Source organism: Peromyscus californicus, unplaced genomic scaffold (assembly GCF_007827085.1).
Source record: "Peromyscus californicus insignis strain IS unplaced genomic scaffold, ASM782708v3 Scaffold_24__1_contigs__length_46423439, whole genome shotgun sequence".
Lineage (NCBI taxonomy): Eukaryota > Metazoa > Chordata > Mammalia > Rodentia > Cricetidae > Peromyscus > Peromyscus californicus.
The window spans coordinates 22,187,218-22,210,390 of NW_026294535.1; positions in this window are offsets into that span (position 1 = coordinate 22,187,218).

Genomic DNA, 23,173 nt, shown 5'->3' on the forward strand with positions numbered 1-23,173 from the left:
CCTCTTGGATTTCTGTTCAGTGAGGATCCATGTAACCATGTTTAACCCCCTTTTCTAATATTATTCAGAATGTGAAAGTTGATCTGATGGTGAAGTGCTGTCCGTAGCTTGTTTTGAAAGGTCTGAGTGAAAATAACCTTAAGTAAATAGCATGGATGATGAGGTAAGAAGGAACATTCTAGGTTTAAATATGTCAGAGTATCTCAGTCTATTTTCTCTTACCGTAACAGATGGTCTTCGTATGATAGTTCATAAAGAAGTTTATTTCAACTCTTAAGCCTGAAAGGTCAGCTATATTCACACAGGGACTCACAACATAGCCGTAAAGGAGTGGGGAGGCAAGTAAAAACTTGCTCTTGAAAGAAGAAAACCACTACAGGAAAACTAATCCGGCATTGTAAGAAAGATGTGATGCGGTGGCGAGGTGAGGGGACACCACACAGAGCCTTGATGCAGAGGGAGGGGCTTCTTCCTGCCTCAACTGAATATACCAGGCTCTGCGGACTCCCCATGAGAGACCTTGCCTTGTTGGAGGAGAGGATGGAGGTAGTTTTTGTGGGGGAAGACAGGAGGGGTTGGAGGAGGGAGGAGAGGGGGAATCTGTGACTGGTATGTAAAATGAATAAAAAAAAATTCTTAAAAAAATGTGAGTCCCTAATATGTGTTCATTTCCTAAGACTATTACATTGACAACCAATTTCAACATAGGTTTTAAGGGAAACTAAGTACAGGCAAAGAATAGACTGGGAAGGGAGTATTAGAATGCTTCAGGGAAGAAATAGAAGACATAAAAGCATGAAAATGGAGTGAATGATACATTCAAAGAATGTAATGACATGAAAGAGTATAGACAATAAAACACCAGATACTGGCAAATCAAAGAACAGAAAAAAAATGAAAATATGTTGTGCATTGCACTTTACTGTAAAAACAAAAGGAAGTGACAGTTTATAAAAAGGGAATGACAATAATTGATTTGATTTTTTTTTTTACAAAAGTAATCAATATGATTGGAATTGGGGAAATGAGACAAGAGTCTAAGAGATGTCAGCAGACATTACATTCAGAGGTATAGAAAATGTAGTAAGTAGAAAAATGGAAGATTCTGAGAAAATTCAATATAATCTTTGATAGAATGAGTAAATTAAATAATTATCTCTTGTCTGTCATTTACACTCTACTTAAAATGATTGAGCTTCTTCACAAATCTTGTACACAAATATTGATATAAATAAAGCAGATAATTTTACAAACTAGACTAAGTGCATTTTAATAAACCAATCACTTTATAATTTCACATGTATATCATTAATTTAATAATTGACCTTTATAATAATTTACAAGAATCCTTGTTTGAAACTCATTAACTAACATCACAAGACATAAAAATTTATGCAAGAAAGTAAAAGACAGGGATTTTTAAAAACAGATCTTAGGCTATGAATTATAATAATGTGAATATCCAAAAGGTAGAGATCCTGCCATTCACAAACAGATTATAGGCTGTGAATTACAATAATGTGACTAGCCACATGATATACACAAATTATTACAATAACTCAAAAGAAGTTCACTTCAAAGGTTTAATAATATCTCTGCTTTCAGACCCTCAGACATGCCCTTCTCAGGCTGACATTATTACAAATACTCTAAAGTGGTTCTCAACCTGGGGATAATGAACCTTTTGGAGGTGGAATAACCCTTTCACAGGGGTCACATATCAGATTCCCTGCATATTGGATAGTTAAATTATGACTCATAGCAGTAGCAAAATTACAGTTATGAATTCACAATGAAAATAATTTTATGGCTGGAGATTACCACAACATGAGGAACTGCATTAAAGGGTCACAGCATCAGGAAGGTTGGGAACCACTGCTGAAAACTAGGACATCAAGTAGTGTGCTCCTCAATGACATTAAATGTTAGTCAAAAAATAGTAGGAGTATTGGTTAAGCTGGAATGATTGATTTTTTTTTTATCAAACTTAAGGTTAGTCTTGTGCTATTAAACTGATTTTAAATACAAATATAAAACCTTCCATTTTGAAATATTGGCATAGTTTACTTACCATTGTGTCTGAGAATGTAAGTATCTCATGATGAAAATATGTCCAAATTAGTTAAATGCAAAGAAATATAGCTTGGTATGACTTACTTTTAAAAAAACTTAGACAAAGAGTTAAGTTGAAGTACTGTAGTTAGGATGCTTAGAAACCCCTTTCTGAAGACTGGAAGGTAACCAGGAAAAGAAAGGCAACACACAGAAACAACAAAAGATGGGCACACTATAAAGGGGATCACAGTTGATCAAAGACTGAAGTGGGAAAATGATTTTTAAAATTTATGTAAAATGATGGAAAAATATCTAGATTTGGGAAGATAAAATTTCAAAATTGTTTTGAAACTGTACACTCTATGGTAAAAAAAACTATATTGTGTTTTGATACTCATAAAAATGTGTACCAAAAGTACTGAACCCAAACAAAAATAAATAGAAAGAGGCCTGGAAATGTATTCCAGGAGGTAAATGTCCCGTATGTGAAGCTGGACAACCTGATTTTGATCCCCAGGACCCACATGGTGAAAGGTAAAAAGCAAGTCCTGCAAGATGTCCTCTGATCTCTATATGCCACTCAACATGGTATGCACATACCAACTACCACTATACAGGAGTGCATGTACACACACACAGACATACATACAGACACATAGACACACACACACACATACACGTACACACATACAGAGAGTTGCAGAGACATATACAGAGGCAGAGCGACACAGAGACACGGAGACAGAGAGATAGAGAGACAGAGAATGTAAATAATGAAAAAAATGTAAATAATGCCTAAAAGTAAATATTAATAATTTACACAATAGATGTTAGGTAATTGATACCTATGCTATTCATAAGAATTTACATGCTGATATCTTAAAATTATTTCAGTACAAAAGTGTATAAAACAGTAATTGAATGAGCAGCTAGTTTGACCAACTTATGCTGAAAGTAGGTGTTATTCAATCATACTGTTGGAATCAAATCTTTTCATAAGAAATTAAAGAGGTAAAAAAAGGAAATTTATTACCCAATGACTGTTAACTGATGATAATATTTCTGGCCTACTGTACTAAGTTTGAAATTTTACTCTATTGTCTTCTGTATTCTAATATTTATGTTTGTGATAACTCAACTCACACAATCAAAGCATAAAATACATGAAATATAAGTTGATGCAGAATTGCTAGTTCAGTTAAAGTTAGACATGAAATGAATAGTAATCAAAGAGTAAATAAATCAAATAAAATGAATAAAATGTTACAAAAATAAAATGAAATAAATACCCATAAACAAGGGGACCTTTTTAGAAAATAGGATGATGGAAGATTACTAATAATTTGTAATAATCATATTTAAAATGTAATTTAACTATGTAATTTTATTGAAAAATATCAGTGAGCTACCTTTAAAATTAGACTAGCCTGTTGCTTGAGCAACATAATCCATTACTTACTCAAAAGAATCCTGTTGTATTTTCTGAACATGTGTGGGTATGTCTGTGGAAGAATTTTTTCATAGCACAGCATAGAGAAAGCCTGGGAGGAAGCCTACTTAATAGCTAACTTAATTTTCTTTGGTTAGGCTGGGCTGATGAGACTAAGAAAGGAAACAGAAACAACATTTTTAAGCTGTCAATTGTAATAGCTGCACAAACAACTACACAGGTGTCTGTGTCAATGTAGCCTTGGAGATCCACTGTTGTATTATTAAGGAAATAAATTTTGTTTGAGTTCTAGTGGATTTTTAATTATCTTATCAAATCAGACCAAATCAGCTTTGCCCTCAATTGCTCATTACATAGTTTCTTACAGGCTGGGAAAACACCTAAATATATTCTAATTTTTAATTTTCTCACAGTTTCCAGAATCCTGACCAGTTGTTTATGAAGAATGTCATAGTGACTGGTCTATTGCTGTGAGGAAACACGATGCCCAAGAAACTTAAAAAGAAATCATTGAACTGAGGGCGTGTTTGCAGGTTCAGAGGCTTATCCTTGATCATCATGCTGGGGAGCATGGCAGCAGACAGGCAAACATGACGACAGTGCAGTAACTGAGAGCTTTTAACATCTGACATGTTGGACGCAGAGAGAGAGAGAGGGAGAGAGTGGGAGGGAGAGAGAGAGTAGTCCTGCCCTGCTCTTTAAAACCTCATGCCCTTTGCTTTACATCTAGTATCCACTTATGAGTGAGTACATACCATGTTTGTCCTTCTGATTCTGGATTACCTCACTCAGGATGATATTTTCTAGTTCCATCCATTTGCCTGCAAACCTCATGATGCCATTGTTTTTCTCTGCTGAGTAGTACTCCATTGTGTATATGTACCACATTTTCTTAATCCATTCTTCAGCTGAGGGGCATCTAGGTTGTTTCCCAGGTTCTGGCTATTACAAATAATGCTGCTGTGAACATAGTTGAGCATCTGTCCTTGTAGTATGATTGAGCATTCCTTGGGTATATGCCCAAGAGTGGTATAGCTGGGTCTTGAGGAAGATTGATTCCCAATTTTCTGAGAAACCACCATACTGATTTCCAAAATGGCTGTACAAGTTTGCACTCCTGCCAAAAGTGGAGGAGTGTTCCTCTTGCTCCACACCCTCTCCAACATAAGCTGTCCCAGTGTTTTTGATCTTAGCCATTCTGACAAGTGTAAGAAGGTATCTCAGAGTCATTTTGATTTGCATTTCCCTGATGACTAAGGATGTTGAGCAATTCCAAAAAATGTCTCTTAGACTACTGGAAATGGTCAAGAGGGTGCCTGAACTGGCCTACTCCGGTGATCAGATGGCTAAATACCCTAATTGTCATCATAGAGCCCTCATCCAGTGACTGATGGAAGTAGATGCAGAGATCCATGGCTGGGTTCCAGGTCAAGCTCCAGGAATCCAATGGATGAGAGAGAGGAGGGATTCTATGAGAAAGGGACATAGAGATCACGATGGGAAAATTTACAGAGACAGCCAGCCCAACTAGAGGAAATGCATGAACTGTGGACCAATAGCTGAGGAGCCCCCATGGTACTGGACTAGGCCGTCTGGATAGGCAAGACAGTCGTTTAGCTTGGACTATTTGGGAGGCCCCCAGGCAGTAGGATCAGGATCCATCCCTGGTTCATGAGCCGGCTTTTTGGAACCTAACACCTATGGTGAGAAACTTTGTGCAGCCTTGATGCAGGGAAGAGGGGCTTGGACCTGCCTCAGCTGAGTGTACCAGACTCTGCTGATTCCCCATGGGAGACCTTGCCTTGGAGGAGATAGGAATGGGGTGGGTGTTAGGTGTTGAGGGGTGGTAGGAGGAATGTGAGGGGAATCTGCTGTTGGTATGTAAAATGAATAGAAAATCTCTTAATTTAAAAAAAAAACAAAAACAAAAAAACCCTTATGCCCTATCCCAGTCACACACTTTCTTCAGCAAGGCCACAATTCCTAATCCTTCCTAAACTGTCTATCAACTGAAAAACAAACATTCAAATGTATGAGCCTATGGAGGCAGTCTCAGTTAAACGACCACACACAGTAAATCTTAATGTGGATTATCTGACATTTTCTTCTGAATAGCTTGATGTTATGTAATTTTGACAAAAATTACAAAGTTAATTTGTAAGTATACCACTTGAGCAATGATCAATCTAATAGAGAAGGAGTAGATTTTTATGTGTATTTTAACTTTCCTGAAATCATCTTCTATATTCTAATAACTCTTCTCCTTAAGTTATGTGAGAACTTAATGACATAATGCCTGTAGATGCCTAGCTAATTAACTTATTCAAATAAAATTTAGGTTTCTAGTTCTGTTGATTTTATTTGTAATTTTATATAAATATTACCTGAAATGTGGTAATAGAGTATTTATTATAATCTTATATGGGCATGTGAACCAATTCTTATTTTAAATCTTCAATGTCGGCATAACAAAATTTCTAGCTATTTCCTACACAGGAAAAACAATGATATAACAATGATAAAGTATGATTATCTTGTTTACATAGGGAAAATGCTCTTGATTTGCTACCATAGCTAATGGGGGCTGTAAGAAGTCTCTGTATTAATTTCAACTTCACAGTGTAATGATGAAGGAATTTTGGATCCAAATAAAAAAAAAAAGCTCCCAAACATTCTTTGTAAAAAAAAAAAAATAATAATAATAAAACTAAGTAGTGCTCAGTAGTGACCAATCTGGCACCGTTTTCTTGATTTGAGACAAAGCACAGTAGGCTGTCTTCCAATTCATTAAAATATCAGATGCTGGCCAACTTTATTTTTTTAGTATTAAATGTGTTACACTTCTCAGCTTTATGTCAAAGCTATATTCTGTAAATATTCCAGTAATCAACTGTGAAGGTCCCAGGTGTATTGTGCATAAGAAAGGGAAGCCTTTTATCAAAAGGCAGTTTCTGCTTCCTGAACAATAATACAGTTCCTACAGTTTCTCTCTAGAGAGTCTAATTTAGTTAGTATTCATGGAATGAGAAAAAAAATGAAACTTTAAAATACATGTCTACACAAATACCCATATACAGTATAATATATATATTATATATATTATATAATATATATAATATATTATATAATATATATATATGTGTGTGTATATGTGTGTGTGTTCATGTGCATGTGTATTTTCCAATTGCTTTAAAACATACTTTTTTCATTTATGTTGATTTCTGTGCACTTGAATTCAATTTAAAGCTAAGTGTTCTCTTGTTCTTATTTTTCCTTTGCAAAAGGATTTTGCCTTCTAGTACTCATCCAATACTGAGCACAGAGTTAGTAAAAATGACCAGATGTCATGCTCATTTAATCAGGCCATCCTTGGTCCCTCACTTGAATTCGTACAAATTGTTTCTCAAGCAGTATAAAAAGTTCCATCGTTCATTTTGTCAAAATAAATTCAGTTATGTAATATTCAAGTTAAGGGTCCGATTTTGAAACAATTTGTTTTTATTGTGCTAAGCAGAAAACCCAGACGATCATCTTACCACTGTAATCCTTTAGCATAACTTTTAAATTATGTTGCTTTTCAAAATATATATACTTGCTTTCAAAGTTTTCATGATAAATATGTCCTTGTATTATATCAGAATATAACTCTATTAATAATATTCTTCCTTCTTGAAAAAGCCTGTCATGCCATAACATTGTAGTGAATATGCTTCATTCTCAACTCTACTAGGCATTAAAGAAAGCTTTTGGCACTCATGTGTGTGTGTTCTCTGTGGGATAAATTTTATTTTGGCTTCATTCTTGCTCTGTGAATGTAGCCCTCCAGACCAAAGTGTTGTGTGGTGAGGCTTTCTTAATACTCTCCCCTCTTGGGGATGACCTAGCTTTGCCCTTCTCTACCACAGTGCTATAAAATCAAAAACACACATTATGATAGATATAATAATAGACTGGAAATGGACTTTGAGAAACTGACTTTCAAGTATTAGTAAGGAACTATTCTTGAGATTAGGATGTGTAAAAACAAGCAAGAGAACAAGAAATGTGTGTTTCCTGGCCCTTTGGAGAGTATTGAAGTTGGCATCACATCTTAAGAAGAGAACCACAATTATTCCGTAAGCTATTACATGTTGTAATCAAGGAAGGTACAATCTTGGGCACAAGGGCTTCTGGAAACTGCAGGATAAAATTTTGTAATCAGTCTGCATAGGCTAATCTGGAAACACTACTCACTAGGATCTTTGTCATTATTATATTTTATCGTCAATGTAATGATGGACACAAACACGCAAAGTCATAATCTCCATAAATATACTCTTGTGCTACAAAGATACATATGTAATGGTACACACTCACATACCCCACACACCACTCACAAACAGAACACAACTTTTTTCTCTCCATCACACACACACAGACACACACACACACACACACACACACACACACACACACACACACACACACACAGAGGCAGAGACAGAGAGAAGTAGAGAGAGGTAGAGAGAGATAGAGAGGGAGAAATTGAGAGAAAGAAAGAAAAAGAGAAGAGTAGTTTATGTTTCCTTTACAATCAAAAGTAAATTAAGTCTATATTATTAAAGCTTTACTGAAGTTGCTATAAAATAGTAGAGGACTCATCCTAAGAAACTAAATGAATATGCAAGACATTTCCCAACTCACAAAATTTTTTAACAAATTGTATAAAGGTGATAATTTATTCTAAATTTCTGTGTAAACATAATTATTAATATTCAAAATAGTTCTGAAGGTCATTCAAATTATGTGAGAAATGGGCAGGGTGGTGGTGGTGCACACCTTTAATTCCAGCACTCGAGTTCAGAGGGAGGTGAATCTCTGTGAGTTCGAGGCCAGCCTGGTCTACAAAGTGAGTTCCAGGACAAGCTCCAAAAGCTACACAGAGAAACCCTGTCTTGAAAAACCAAAATGAATAAAAATAAAAAAGTGAGAAATAAATTAAATGAAGAATGACATGGAGAAACTTGTTTAGTAATGGCTGAAAATGGATTATACAATTCTATTAGATAGATCAGTGTCCTGTTAGGAGAAAAAATACACAGAGATCAATGAAAAGTGCATCAGAGTAAATATAGGGCTGAACATATTATGAAAGTGACAGAGCCAATCATTGAAAATGAATAATTCACTGCCACCAGGGAAGTCAGTAGGCTAACTGCAGATCTTTAACTGTCCCTCTGCTCCTCCAAATTCAATGCCCAAGTCTCATCTCCAGCTATGTAGCAGATCACCTGCATAGGCCTCCTTGAAATAAAGGAAAAGAAAAAAATGAACATTTATGTTGTATGAGATGTTGGATAAAAAAAGCAATTTCATCATTTACTTGGAAAAATGCTGAGTTACAAGTTAGGATAGACATTCATTACAGCCCGCCAAGGTGAAGCTATACATCTATAATCAACAGAATGTGATGGCTAATCTTGTTGGTTAAATTGATGAATCTTGAAACACCTAGAAGATACAACTGTGGGCTTGTATGTGAGAACATTTGGAGAGAATCAACAAGGGGAAACAGCTGCTCCCAGACAAAGTGGGTTAACACCTTCCAAAGAAAAGAGAGTTCTGTTCTTGTTTCTTCAAACTCACTTCCACTTAAGCAAGTGCTCTATGCTGCTGCAGCTGCTGCTGCCATCAACCCATCCACAACTGTCAATATCCTCCCCTGGCCTCAGGCTCCACCTTCCTCAGCCTTCCTACATGCACTATCAGCAAATGTCCAGAAACATTCTGAGTCTTCAGTGAAAGATGGAGAGTGCTGAGGCATCCAGTCTCATGACCTTCAAAATTACCTGATTCTGAACATGCAGCTAGGGTCTTGTTATATATATGAATGGCCTCAGAATAGCTGCAACCCTACTTGTCTTAGTTAGAGTTTCTATTGCTGGGAAGAGACACCATGTCCACAGCAGCTCTAATAAAGGAATAACATTTAATTGGGATGGCTTGCACTTTCTGAGGTTTAGTCCATTTTCATCATGATATGACATGGTGGCCCACAGGCAGACACGGTGCTGTATAAGTACCTGAGTGTCCTACATCTCACAGCCAACAGGAAGTGATCTGTCTCACTGGGAGTAGCTTGAGCATAGAAGACTTTAAAGCCCACTCCCCAGTGACACACTTCCTTCAATAAGGCCACACCTCCTAATAGTGTCACTCCTTTTGGGGGTCATTTTCTTTTAAACCACCACACTAATTCCTTGGACTGATGAGTGTTGAGATTACAGGTGTACACTACCTTTATCTGCTGAAAATATACATTTTTATTTTTTCAAAAAGAAACTGTATCACTGGTGCCACAAAAGAGAAACTGAAAACATCATTTACCAAAATAAGCATATGTTCAGCACCACTTTTATGAAGCTAACTTTCTCTCCACAATAGGAATATCAGGCCATGGCTTTTAGCCAGAATTCCATTAAAGAAACTGAATACCAGCTCATGCACCAGGGATAGATCCTGCTCCCACTGCCAGGGGCCCCTCAAACAGACCAAACTACACAACTGTCTCATTTATGCAGAGGGCCTAGTCCAGTCCCATGCAGGCTTCACTGCTGTTGGTCTAAAGTTCCTGAGTTCCCACTAGCTTGGTTCAGTTGTCTCTGTAGGTTTCCCCATCATGATCTTGATGCCCCTTGCTCATAGAATCCCTCTTCCCTCTCTTCATGAGGACTCCTGGAGCTTGGTCTGGTGCTTGGCTGTGGATCTCTGTATCTGCTTCTGTCAGTTACTGGTTGAAGGCTCTATGATGATAGCCTTGATGCAGGGGGCAGAAGGGACTTGGACCTGCCTCTTCTGAATGTACTAGGCTTTGCTGTCTCCCCATGGGAGGCCTTACCTTTTCAGAGGAGGGGATGGGATATGAGTTTTGGGGGAAGGCTGGTGGGGCAGGGGAAGGGATGAGAGGGGGATCTGTGGTTGGTATGTAAAATTAATAAAAAAATTTCTCAATAAAGAAAACACAGAAACCAAATATCTGAAGCTGAATAACTTCATATATAATAAAAAGCTTTATTTCACTGAAGTTCTGGAGTTCAAGAGCATGGCACATCTAAGGAGCTGTGATCAAGATATCAGGCTAGCTAGCAGCACATCAATCAGAGAGAAAGCCTTAGATCTGGGGGAGTGGTCAGCTTGATCAGAATGCCTTTGCAGGAAGAAGTGAGTCATTTCCCAAGAAGTAGCTTCCTCCTTTTGGGAGCTCTTCCTCAGCAACCTCCCATGTGTTCCCATTTTATGGATCTGTCATGTTTCCCCCCAACATAGTAAAGAACACACTGCAAAGAATGAAGACTCTGAAAGACAAACTCAGCCTTTATCAATACCTTTGGGGCCCTTTTTAGAGCCTGTCAAGAATTCTAACTATGCTAAGTCACTACTGAAGCTGTTTTTGTTTGTTTGTTTGTTTTCAAGACAGGGTTCTCTGTGTAGTTTTGGCGCCTGTTCTGGAACTCTCTCTGTAGACCGACTGGCCTCGAACTCAAAGAGATCCACCTGCCTCTGCCTACCGAGTGCTGGGATTAAAGGCGTGCATCACCACTGCCTGGCCTTGAACCTGTTTTTAAGGGACATGAAAAGTTCCATATTTAGTAACTTGGTTGAGAACTGTGACAAATAAATAGAAACTTTGACCCAGTTTACCAGAGCAGTGAGAACATTCTATTGAAGTTGAATTTGAATCCTAATCTCAGTTTGACCGCTGTAGTCCTAAAGACTTTTTTAAGCCACAATTGCTTGAGGCAATGCTGTATCTGTAGAGAGCCAGCCATGATGAGGGCTTTTCAATGTTGTGTTTGTTGGTGTTAGTTGTATTCTTATTTAAGGCAGTGAGAAAAGTGGAGAAATAAGTTGTTTAAACCAATTATAATATGTCCATTAGATAAGTGCAACACAACCCAACACGTAAAAGAGAGAGAGAGAGAGAGAGAGAGAGAGAGAGATACATGCTTAAGTAGACATTACTTCAATATGAAGTTCATACAGTAAAGAAGTAGAGGTACCTCAAGTAACCAATTTAATGTCACACAGCAAAGAAATACATAAGTACACCCTGTTCAATCTGTATAATGTTACTTGTGCATATGTTTTCAGTCTGACCACTTGGTACTGGGTAAGTACTGGTGTATGCTTCCCGTTGGGAGACTATTCTCCTGCTCTCAGTATTCCTTATTTGCCTATAGTTCTTTGTGTAGGTTTAAGGCCTCAAGGCCACTCCTCATCCACATCCAGGTGAGCATGTCTATTGTTATTTTCCTTGTTCATGTTGTGTTCAGAAGTCTTAAATTTAAATGTATTCATTCAATATATGAAACAAGACCTTATTATGAAAGCCTTTGAAAATTAGGAAACAAATCAATTTCTAAAAAAAGAACAAGCATTTGAAATATGAACACAGCATATATTTCACAATTTTTGAAGAAGCCTCGAATCCACATAGAGTTACTTATTTTTGCTATGAATTTTAATAAATGTATGGAAATAAAATACATATTTCAGTTAGCTTAAAATGACATCTTAATACAAAAGTTTAACATAATATTTTGTATGTCAACAGCTTTATAAAGCTTATTATTCACAAAAAATATTAATGGAATTCATTCATCCTCAGCACATTATTTATTAAAAATAAGTTCTGATGTCAGTTACCCATTAAGGAACTTCACCGAGGAACACTTGAAAACTAAAGAAATTCTTTCATCTAAACACTGTCCTAACTTCACAGACTGAGAAAGAAAGCAGCAAGGAAACAATAGGAAAGGAACAACAGAAGGGTGATGTCATCAAACTTTTGAAATCAAAACAATACTAGACTCATGAGAGTTGACTGGGAGATGAAAGTCTGCTTACCACTGGACAAAGTTTTCAGTATCTATGTAGATCTTCTATTCCAAACTCAAAGAATAGAGAGAAAGGGATTGTGACAAGTCCCTTTGGAAAATGGACAGAAAATGACACTGATGGCCAAACAGAATGACGCTAAGTCAGTGTAAGGAAAAGCTAGTGTAAAGATACCTCAAATATTTTTCAAGCCTCAAAAAACAAGGAAATCTGCCTTCTTTTCCTAGCCAGGTCCTGCAGACAGAAAGAAGGTCCATGTCTGAACAAGCGTATGTCATGAACATTGACTCATTCCAAAGACCATGATTCCGATGCCATTTACACAATCAATTCACTTAAAGACAGTTTTACAACTGAAATTCATTATTTCAGAAGTCCAAAGACAATCTGCTGAATGGTGAATTTTCTAACACTTTCCTTTATTTTGAGCGTGCTTTATAGCACATATTATAGACATAATCAAGTTCATTATATTACAATATAGTTGAGAATATATCAATTGATACTTTTTTCATAATTTTATTTATATTAATAATACATGTATGCAAAGTGGAGATCTAAAATTATTATTATTTATGCAGTCTGCATGTATATTTGTACTGTATTTAATATAGAATTTTGAATAAAATTATAGATTTTTTTAACGTTCAGCTTTGAAAAGAAAGTTAAAAAATAGTTTTGAACTACCAGCTTTACAGATGAGAACTGTTAATATTTACCTGAGGACAAAAATGACAAAAGGCCATCAGCTTGCTGTGGGAGAAAACTTCGGAACAAACCATAACAAAGCCTACAGATTACGTCCGTCCCTGGAGCACTACAGTGCTCTTTTGACCCCCCCCTACGCAGGAAGACTGGCACTAAAATGGGGATCTAGGAAGGGTGCTGAGAATGAAATCACCCATGGAAAGGCTGGTCGTGATGTTGGTGCACTCTCCAGGGTGCACTGTACAGACCCTAATCTAAAGTAGTGTTAGCCACAGTCTGACCAATGGTCCAAGCTAATGACTTATTTTTCAGAATGGTATTATTGTGAGGTAGAAGAACCATTAAGCACAGGGACAAATAGCCAAACAAGTGGAAACACATGAACTATGAACCAATAGCTGAGGAGCCCCCAACTGGATCAGGCCCTCTGGATAAGTGAGACAGTCAATTAGCTTGAACTATCTAGTAGGCCCCCAAGCAGTAGGACCAGGACCTGTCCTTAGTGCATGAACTGGCTTTTTGGAACCTAGGGCCTATGCTGGGACACTTTGCTCAGCCTAAGTGAAGGGAGGAGGGGACTGGACCTGCCTGGACTGAATCTACCAGGCTGAGCTGAATCCCCAGGGGAGACCTTGCCTTGGAGGAGATGGGAAATGGGTGGGGGGTGGATTGAGGGGAGTGGCCGGGAGGGTCGGGAGGAGGGAGGACAGGGGAGTCCATGGCTGATAGGTAAAATTAAATTAATTATAAAATTTAAAAAAAAAAAAGAAAAGGGGCTAAGATTTTTAGGTCACTAGAACATGCCCTCTAAAGGAAACTGAGACCCATCTACTTCTCATTTTTCTTTCCAATATGTCTCAGCCAGTAGTTTTGCCTTGCATTCCTACCATGCTATGTTGCTCACAACAAGCCTCCCCCCAAATGAATTATGAGCCAAAATAAAACTTCTCTTCCTCACCCAACAGGGTCTCATTCTGGAGTATAATATGACATCTAGCTTGTGATATCTTGCCTCAGTATCCCTAGTGCTGGCACTGTCATATGGGGTCCACAATGCCAGCCTTAGTATATGACCCTTTCATATTTTATTACAATAGGTAATCATTATAGTTAAAAGAAAGCTAATAGAGGTAACCATATATACATAGATCTTGGCTCCAGGAAATTTCTAAAGAAAGAACAGATACAAGAGAAATAGTTATTGAGGAAATTAAATAACATATAAAGCAATATTATCTGACATAGTCAATTTTAAAGAAAGAGTTCAAAGTGAAACCATCCTGAATGATTACAATATACTCAAATGATTCATGAGTAAAACATAGTAAACTAAATAGTAACTAATAAAATGAAGGAACATAATAAATTTCATAAAATATTTTAAATAAAAAAATAATTCATCTAGAAATTAGTTGAAGGAATCATTCATTTCAATTTGACTTATGTTAAAATGAGAAAACAAATTTTTAGGTCTTGTAAATATTGACATTTGTAACTGTTTTTGGAAACTATTTTTACTCATGTTCTGTATTTTTCTGTGTGTGATAGAAATCATATTATCAAATTTAATGATCCAAGTTTCTTTCCCTTGAAGCTTCATTTTCAATTGTGCTATCCACTCATAAATAGCAAAACTTCTAAGTTTCCACAAACAGTTTCTGAAAATTACTTTCAAAATAAATGTCAAGCCTTAAGAAAAAATTTTGAAGAATGAAATGAGTCCACAGAGAGGGTCAACGCACTGTCTATGAACCAGAGCTGAACATTTTGCTTACGTTAGTTCTGACAGGGTTCAGATAACATCTGAGCTCACAATCTCTATCCAAACCAAATAAAGGCCAGAATTCTGACATTTTCCCCATACTCTTAATAACTTCAACATCTGTTGTTCCATTCACCCCTGTGTGTAAATAGGAATGAATCATCTACGATTACTTAATTTCGAAACTCTACTATGCTAGCTGTTGATTCAAGTACTTATAGTTGATATGTTGTAAACTTCAAATGGGTCACCTTTATTTGGTTTGGATGCATATTTATTATGTTGAATATGTTAATATCAAAACTGTTTTCATAGCAGGTATTTAAATGACAGCTGTTTTATTAAATGGACATTGGTACATTTTTAGTGAGGTATAATTTCTCTATGTACAGACAAAGTTTGTTAAGACTACAGATATATTTTTGTTAAATGAGTGAGTGAGAAAAGCTTGAGAGACATTGATGTGAGATGCTTCTTAAATTTTGAATTCATATTCTGTACATTAACTCTATTGAAAGGTATATATGATATATATTATATTTTTCAACCTGGAAATTAAATAAATATATTTTGGGAAAAAGGATTAATAAAAATTTTCATGACATGGAGTCCTTTGAGAATAAGAAATTGATCTTCTTCAGAAACATTATTTTGAGAAGACATCAGATTTTCCTGATTAATCATACAAACACAGATTTCCCAAAATTATAAAAAAAATAACAGGAATTGTGTTTTTTGAAAAATATATCCCAAGTGATTTGGACTCATATAATGCTATCACACCATAATAATGTAGATTACTTTGATGAAATGTGTCTATATATTTTACTTGATTAAATAATTCATACCTGTCTTAAAGCACACATAATAGTACAATAGGCAAGGATAATGTTTTTCTTCTCCCTCCCCAGTGTAAGCTACACTATTGCTGACAGACAGCTACTATTTACAACTTGACCTTTGAGAACGCATTTATTATTTTACACACGTTATTAGTTGACATACTCATTATCATTTTATAATATCTCTAAAATTATTGTGTACCTATTATTGCCATTTTTATTTTTAATGGAGTTCTAGTTGACCAGATTTCAGCCATCAAATTTTATTAATACAAACTTCAAATTAATAATTTTACTGAAAATAAAACCTATACAAACTTCCCCAAAGTTTTATTGACCTTGGAAATTTATCTTATAACATGGATTAATTATTTGTATACTAAATACCTTGGTATATGATTGACTGTTATTTTTACTAATAGGATTTGAGGTTTTATGATTAGAGACCAGATAATTATTTATCTTTTGAGTCAAAGAGAAAACTGTTACGTATCCTGTTGTTTGCCATCCTAGACAACATTAAGATTTCTTTGAGCTCTCTTTGTCTCCTCAGTCTAAAGATGTGGGCTATAGGAAATGTGCATTGTTATTTAAAATGCTTTTCTCTTTTTCAGGCATACCAATGTCCAGGGCTTCATTTACAGCCATGAGCACAGGGGTCTTTCTGTCAGACTTCTATCCAGACTTCTAGACTTATTTTCTCTCTCTTTGGAAAACCAGAGGGACTGAGCATTTGTCTCCTCCTGACTTGATGGCATCCGTTAAACATAGATTGAGGCATGTACAGTCTAAATATAGCAGCCCTGTCTCTAACTAGAAAGGCTCTCACTTAAAAGCTATATTAAAAACAGCGGTGTCCTGTGTGGTTACTATAATTTTTTCTGATGTTTTGCTTATTTCTTCATGGTTTCATTTCTTGTTTCTTGTCCCCTCATGCATTAGTTACTTTCCTATTACAGTGACAAAACATCACCATAAAGGAAACACATGGAAGGGAGAATTTGTTTGGGTATATGCTTCCAAAAGGGTAAGAGTCTGTCATGTTGGGTAACTGGCAGGCATGGCAGCTGGAAGAGTGAGCTAAGAGCCCCCATCTTGCAGCACAATGACAAAGCAGAGAGAGTCAACTGGGAATAATGTGAGTCATGAAACTCTCAAAGCCCATCTCCAGTTGCATGCTTCCTCCAACAAAACACCACCTCCTAATTCTCCCCCCAAAGTACCACCATCTGAGGATCGATTGATCAAAGGCTGTAGACTATCAGGGACAACTCATTCAAACAATGACATCCCACCTTCTATTTTTATCTGGAAGAAATTTCTAATTCTCTTCATACATTCCTCACCTTAAAATATGCTCAATTTATTCCTTTAGTTCAGAAAAAATTTTATGCTTTTATATCAGAATATTTTAAAATTAAACTGTTACTTCTTGGTTTAAAAAATAGCAGGCTTATGGATTTCTTTTTACCTATTACTGCACGTTTAATCATGTACTTATTTTTTAATTTTGTTTTATATAAGTTTCTAAGAGGAAAATAGTAAGTAAGAAAAGGAGGAAGGGGACGAGGGAGGAAAAAAGAAAAGAAAAATAATGGAGGAAATAGGGAAAGAGGAGAGAAAGAAAAGTAGATTTTTCTTTTATCTTCTAGGGGTAGAGGATAGCGGTTCTTGCTTCTCACCAATAAGTTCTCTCCTGCTGTGTGATTTGCTTTCATTAATGAGCAATAAATTATAATGACTTGCTTCTTTTTCATTCACTCCTAGTAGTAACTTAGGATGCAGTGGCAGTTGAACAAAATTTGTATTTTTTGGCTTTTTCCCTTCACTGTAAAGAAAAACATATTCCTTCATTTCCTCCTTTCAGTGAATTAATCTTTTGCAAGATTGTTTTATCTTTTCCAAACTACCATAGTCTGCAACTACATAGTATTAGAAATTTTACTTCCAGTGAATTTCATTAATGCTGCATTAGAAGCATCATCAAGAAAGAGGGATGTATTCTGGGAACTTTGTATTGTTGTTACCTGTTTTGGGCAGTTCTTTCAAAAGTTTGTTGCTGTATCTTACTCTTGGTTTCTACTCTAGGAAGGAAGTTTACACTGTTAAGAAAGGATAGAGAAATACCAATTGAGTTTTTATTTGAGCACCTTGTCATCTCTGCTAATTTAGTGAGATTTCATGAACCATATTCTTTCTATATTCTCAAGAACACGATTTTCTTTACAGAAGTACAGTAGGATTATCTGTATATCTCACCCCTTGAATCATGAAAATAATTCAGTGAGTTTTGCTTCCCCAACTACAATGGAATAATTAGCATTTTCATATATATATATGAATGTGTGTGTGTGTCTTTTGTCCTGAGAATCTCATTATTACATGCTTAGGGTTTTATTTCTTCTCACTATACATCTGAGCTGAACAGTTTGATTTTTTTTGTTTGTTTTTCAAGACAGTGTTTCTCTGTGTAGCTTTGCGCTTTTCCTGGAACTTGCTTTGGAGACCAGGCTGGCCTCGAACTCAAAGAAATTCACCTGCCTCTGTCTCCCAACTGCTGGGATTAAAGGTGTGTGCCACCACCGCCTGGCTCAGTTTGATTTTTTAAGAAAAGTTTCATCTAGTTTCTCCAGGTGGACTATCTCACATTTAGAGTCTGAATGTGTATAAACTTTTATTTCTATTTAGCTACCTTTATTTGATAGATATTTATACTTATATTTATGTTCTTTATTTCATTTATTGAAAAATAAATGCTAACTTTTCAGTCAAAAGAAGATATGATTTGGGTTCTGTGAGTTGAAGATGACTATGAAGTGTGATATTTCTTAGTCATTTTATATGTGAAGTGAGAAAATTACAGCAATCAATGCAAGATATAACTCTGAAGACTAAATATACTCATGCCTATTATATGGTAAGCACTTCATGGTCATTGACTGCTATCACTAAGAATCATAGTTAAAGTCCAAATGAATACTTCAGCACAAAGATTTTACTTTTAGCATTTTAAAAAGCATTCTATAAATTACCCCTTGTATTAAAGAATATTTGTACAATATTAAAATGATGAATCTCATGAACTAGGAGACTGAATACTGTAAAAGAAACACAAGTGTGCTAGCAAACAGATCTTTCATGTTCACGTGATGCTTCTCAAAAATGACGTTAAAAGTCAGGTTCAACATCTATGTTTCTAAGTTTTCCTGCATATTTTCAGAACTTGAAGTTGATTCCTGCTTCTGCTACAGACATCTGGTCATGGTTTTTATGTGTCTGTGGTGGACAGGAGAAGGAGAGACAGAAGGAGGGAGATTGAGAAGTTGGGGTTGGTATATATTGTATATATTGTGTATTATATATATTGTGATATATATATATATATATATATATATATATATATATATATATATCCTCCCAGCTGGAGGCTATTACAATTACTCAAAATTTAACATGTTCATTGTCTTCATTTAGCACCTTACACTGTAGCATAACTCTAATGATATCTATTTGTATAGACAAAGGCTTTGTGGATTATTATGCTCTGATAAAAATGTTTAAAACTTTGTGAGTATTATCAGCAGCTTTCATCATTGTTTCAGCTACTTGACATCACCAACTTAAAAAAAAACAAGGATTGCTTTGGCTCATGTGTTTAGAGGGTCCAGTTCATTCTAGATTGGTCCTGTTGATTTGTCTTAGCTGATGTAGAACTCTATGATAGAGTCCATAGTGGAGACAGACTTAGGCATCCTTTGGAGAAAACATCCTTATTGACTTGAATAAAGTCAATAAGTTTCTGCTTACTGGTTCTACTTACCACTCTCTGAGAATGCCAGGCTGGGGCCAATCAAGTCTTTAACACATGCCCCTTAGGGAATATTCCAGATCTAAACTACAGCACAAGAACTGTTCAAGATTTGGCTTAGAGTTGTAATTTTGCCAAATCCCTGGCTAATTAAACAAGAAATTGTATAACATTCACTCAGTTTTCTTATTTCTTTAATTTATTGGGCTATGAAGTCTTTATACTTTTTAGGTTTTTTTTAATTAATTCTTTGAGAATTTCATACAATGGTTTTGATCATATTCACACCCTCAACTTGCAGATCCATCCCCCCTTCCTTATTCACCCAAATTTACTTCTTCTTTTCAATATGTTTATGATTTTTTTTAAATCCATCAAATCCAAGTTGTGCTGAGTATAAGCTCTTGGAAGTTTGGCTTTCCATTGGAGTGTAGTTGGCTTACCAGGTGCTACATTCTTAAGGGAAGCTTACTCTCACTCTCCCAGAAGCATTCAATTGCCAATGACCCCTTAGTTAACATGAGAAAACCATGCTCATCTCCTACCATACTGAATTTGGTATGGCTTGAGACTGCACTGATGTTATACATGCTGTCACAACCAATATTATGCCATATGCACAGCTATTAAAGTGTATCCAGAAAACAATTTTCTTGTAGTCTTCTACCACTTCTGACACTTGCACTCACTCCTCTTGTATCCTCTTTCAAAATGATCTCTGAGCCATGGGAAGCATTTGTATAATGTAGATGTCCCGTTAGGACTGAGTATTCTTTACACACTGGGCAGTTGTGGGTATTTTTATTACTCATCATCTATTGTAAATGGAAGCTTCTTAGATGAAGGTCTCCAAGATGCACTGGGGCCTATGGCCTGTGAAGCCATATATATTATATGTGGTATTGTGTTCCCCAAAATATTGTGCACCCTAATAAACTTATTTGGCTTATCTGGGGTCAGAGGACAGAACAGTCACTAGATAGACACAGAGGCCAGAAAATGGTGGCACACAAGCCTTTAATCCTATCACTTGGGTGGCAGAGATCCGTCTGGATCTCTGTGAGTTTAAGGCCACACTGGAAATAGCCAAGCATGATGACTCACGCCTTTAATCCCAGGAAGTGAGCCTTTAATCTCAGGAGGTGATGTCAGAAAGCAGAAAGGTATATAAGGTGTGAAAATCAGGAACTAGAAGCTTTTGGCCTGGTTAAGCATTTAGGCTCTGAGCAACAGTTCAGCTGAGACCCATTCTGGATGAGGACTGAGAGGCTTCCAGTCTGAGGAAACAGGATCAGCTGAGGAATTGACGAGGTGAGGTGGCTACAGCTTGTTCTGCTTCTCTGATCTTCCAGCATTCACCCCAATACCTGGCTTCAGGTTTGATTTTATTAATAAGAACTTTTAAGATTCCTGCAAAATATATATATATTACATGATAATTGTGCCTGGCATGGGTTTCATGATAAAGATAAGGACATAAATCCAGTCAGAATATATTTGGGTGCTCCTATGATATTTGTGTCACTAATACACCAGCGGACATGTGTTGTTACATCAGTTATTATTGTATAGTTCACAGCGTTCATGGCTGGGTAAGACTGATGATTAATTTTCTCCACTGATATGTATAGCACTCTCCAGCCCTATGGAAGCTAGCCAGTGGGAACGAAGTTTTGAAGCCAATACCGGATTCATTTCTCCAAGTTCAATGATGCAAGTATGTGGCGTCTTCATCAATATCATTGTCAAGTTTTCAAGGGCAGCTAAAAACATTGGTAATAGCCTGTGATATTTGGTTGTCTATGAAACCTCACTGAAAAGCTCTTAAAGTGATATCTCATTGAAAGTAACAACATATTCACAAAAAAGCACTTGAGAGTTGGGAGGTATTGCGATCTGTAATCAGCAGATTAAAAATCCCATTGAGCAAAAGAACGGCATGGTGAAAATATATTTCATTATTGTAATATTTTAGTTATATGCATACAGACACATACACACGTCTGTATGTGGCTGTGTATCTGTCAATGCAGGAACCCACAGAGGTCTGAAAATATCAAATTTCTTAGAGTTGGGGTTTCAAATAGATGTGATCCTCTGATGTCGGTGCTGGGAATGAACTCACTCTTTTCCAAGAATAGTAACACTGATCCACTGGTCCCATTGATGTCTCCTGTCCCTTGAAATAGCTAGCTTTCTAAAAATGTGTAATGGCTTGAAGGAGTTTTGAAATTGGGCTTTTGTGTTATAAAAGTGGTTTGGTACAGAATATAGAAGCAAACCATTTAAAACTGGAAAGCATAAAACAACAAAGCAATGATTGAGTTAGAGAGAAATGTGTGTCTTAATATCAAGCAGGACAAATACGCTGCTGCAGTTAAAGGTTATAAAGTTGACACATGGCACATCCATTCACTTTCTTTAATTATCTGGTGAGAAAAGATAATTTTTCAATAAAATTGCCCATTCCTTTTTTATTCACATTATTTCTGTTGTTGTTGCCCTTGCTTTGAGACATAGTTTTAATATGTAGCCCATGCTAGCCAAGAACCATAGTATTAAACTTCTGCCTCTAAATTGCTAAAAGTCAAGTGTGACCACGCACATAAAACTCTAAAATAGGCCTTAAACTGATATGCTAAATACCCAAGATAGAGTAGATACATTAATCAAATTAGTTATAGATAGAGTACATATTTTAAAATTGAAGTTTTCAAGTTAAGATACACTATTTAAAAATCATAGTTTCCAAAATCATGACATTTGGAGTAGTTTATAGTGTTTATTGATGCTTATGTACTTCTGTGTTTTCAGAAAAGATTAAATTGTTAACTATAAATGATTTGTAAGATTTTGTTATAAATTATAATTTGCATGAATTAATTCTCATTCTAGAAACCACTTAAGATAAAGCATATTTTATTTCAATGTATACTTCAAAAAATATAGAAGAAATGGATTTCCTTAAAGTTCAAATGAGAAGTAGTTGGTTTTTGCTTTTAACCTACAATGAAAATACTAGTTTTTGTGTTAGTTTTATAATTTGGTTTTGAATTTCTCATTAATGTGTACATCACAGGAGAAAAAAACACCAGAATTGTGAAACTAAATTCAATATTATCTATTATAAAATATACTTCAATACAGTCATAACATATAATAACAATCTTCGTATTCCCTCACTAGTTGTGTCCCTTCATCGCAAGTCCCCTAATTAGAATTTTCTGTAAGTTCCCCTGATTATCAAGCTCCCAGACTCTGTCTGAATTCAAACTGGATGCTCAGTTTTTAAAAGAAAGATCTAGATTGTCTTAGCTTCCAGAGCTGTGCAAACCAATCCCCAAAATAAATGATTCACAGAAAGAAGAGAGATAGATAATAGAGGGTAGCTAGATAGACTGACGGATAAATGAATGGTAAATTATAGATAGATTATGAGTAGGGTGACAGATGATAGATGAAGGATAGAACATAGATGATAGACAGACAGACAGATAGATAGATAATAGATGGCAGATAGGTAAGTAGATAGACAGATAATAGATAAATAGATAGATAGATAGAGAGATAGATAGATAGATAGATAGATAGATAGATAGATAGATAGATAGATAGATAGAGATAGATAGATAGATGATAGATAGGTAGATAGACAGATAGACAGACAGGAT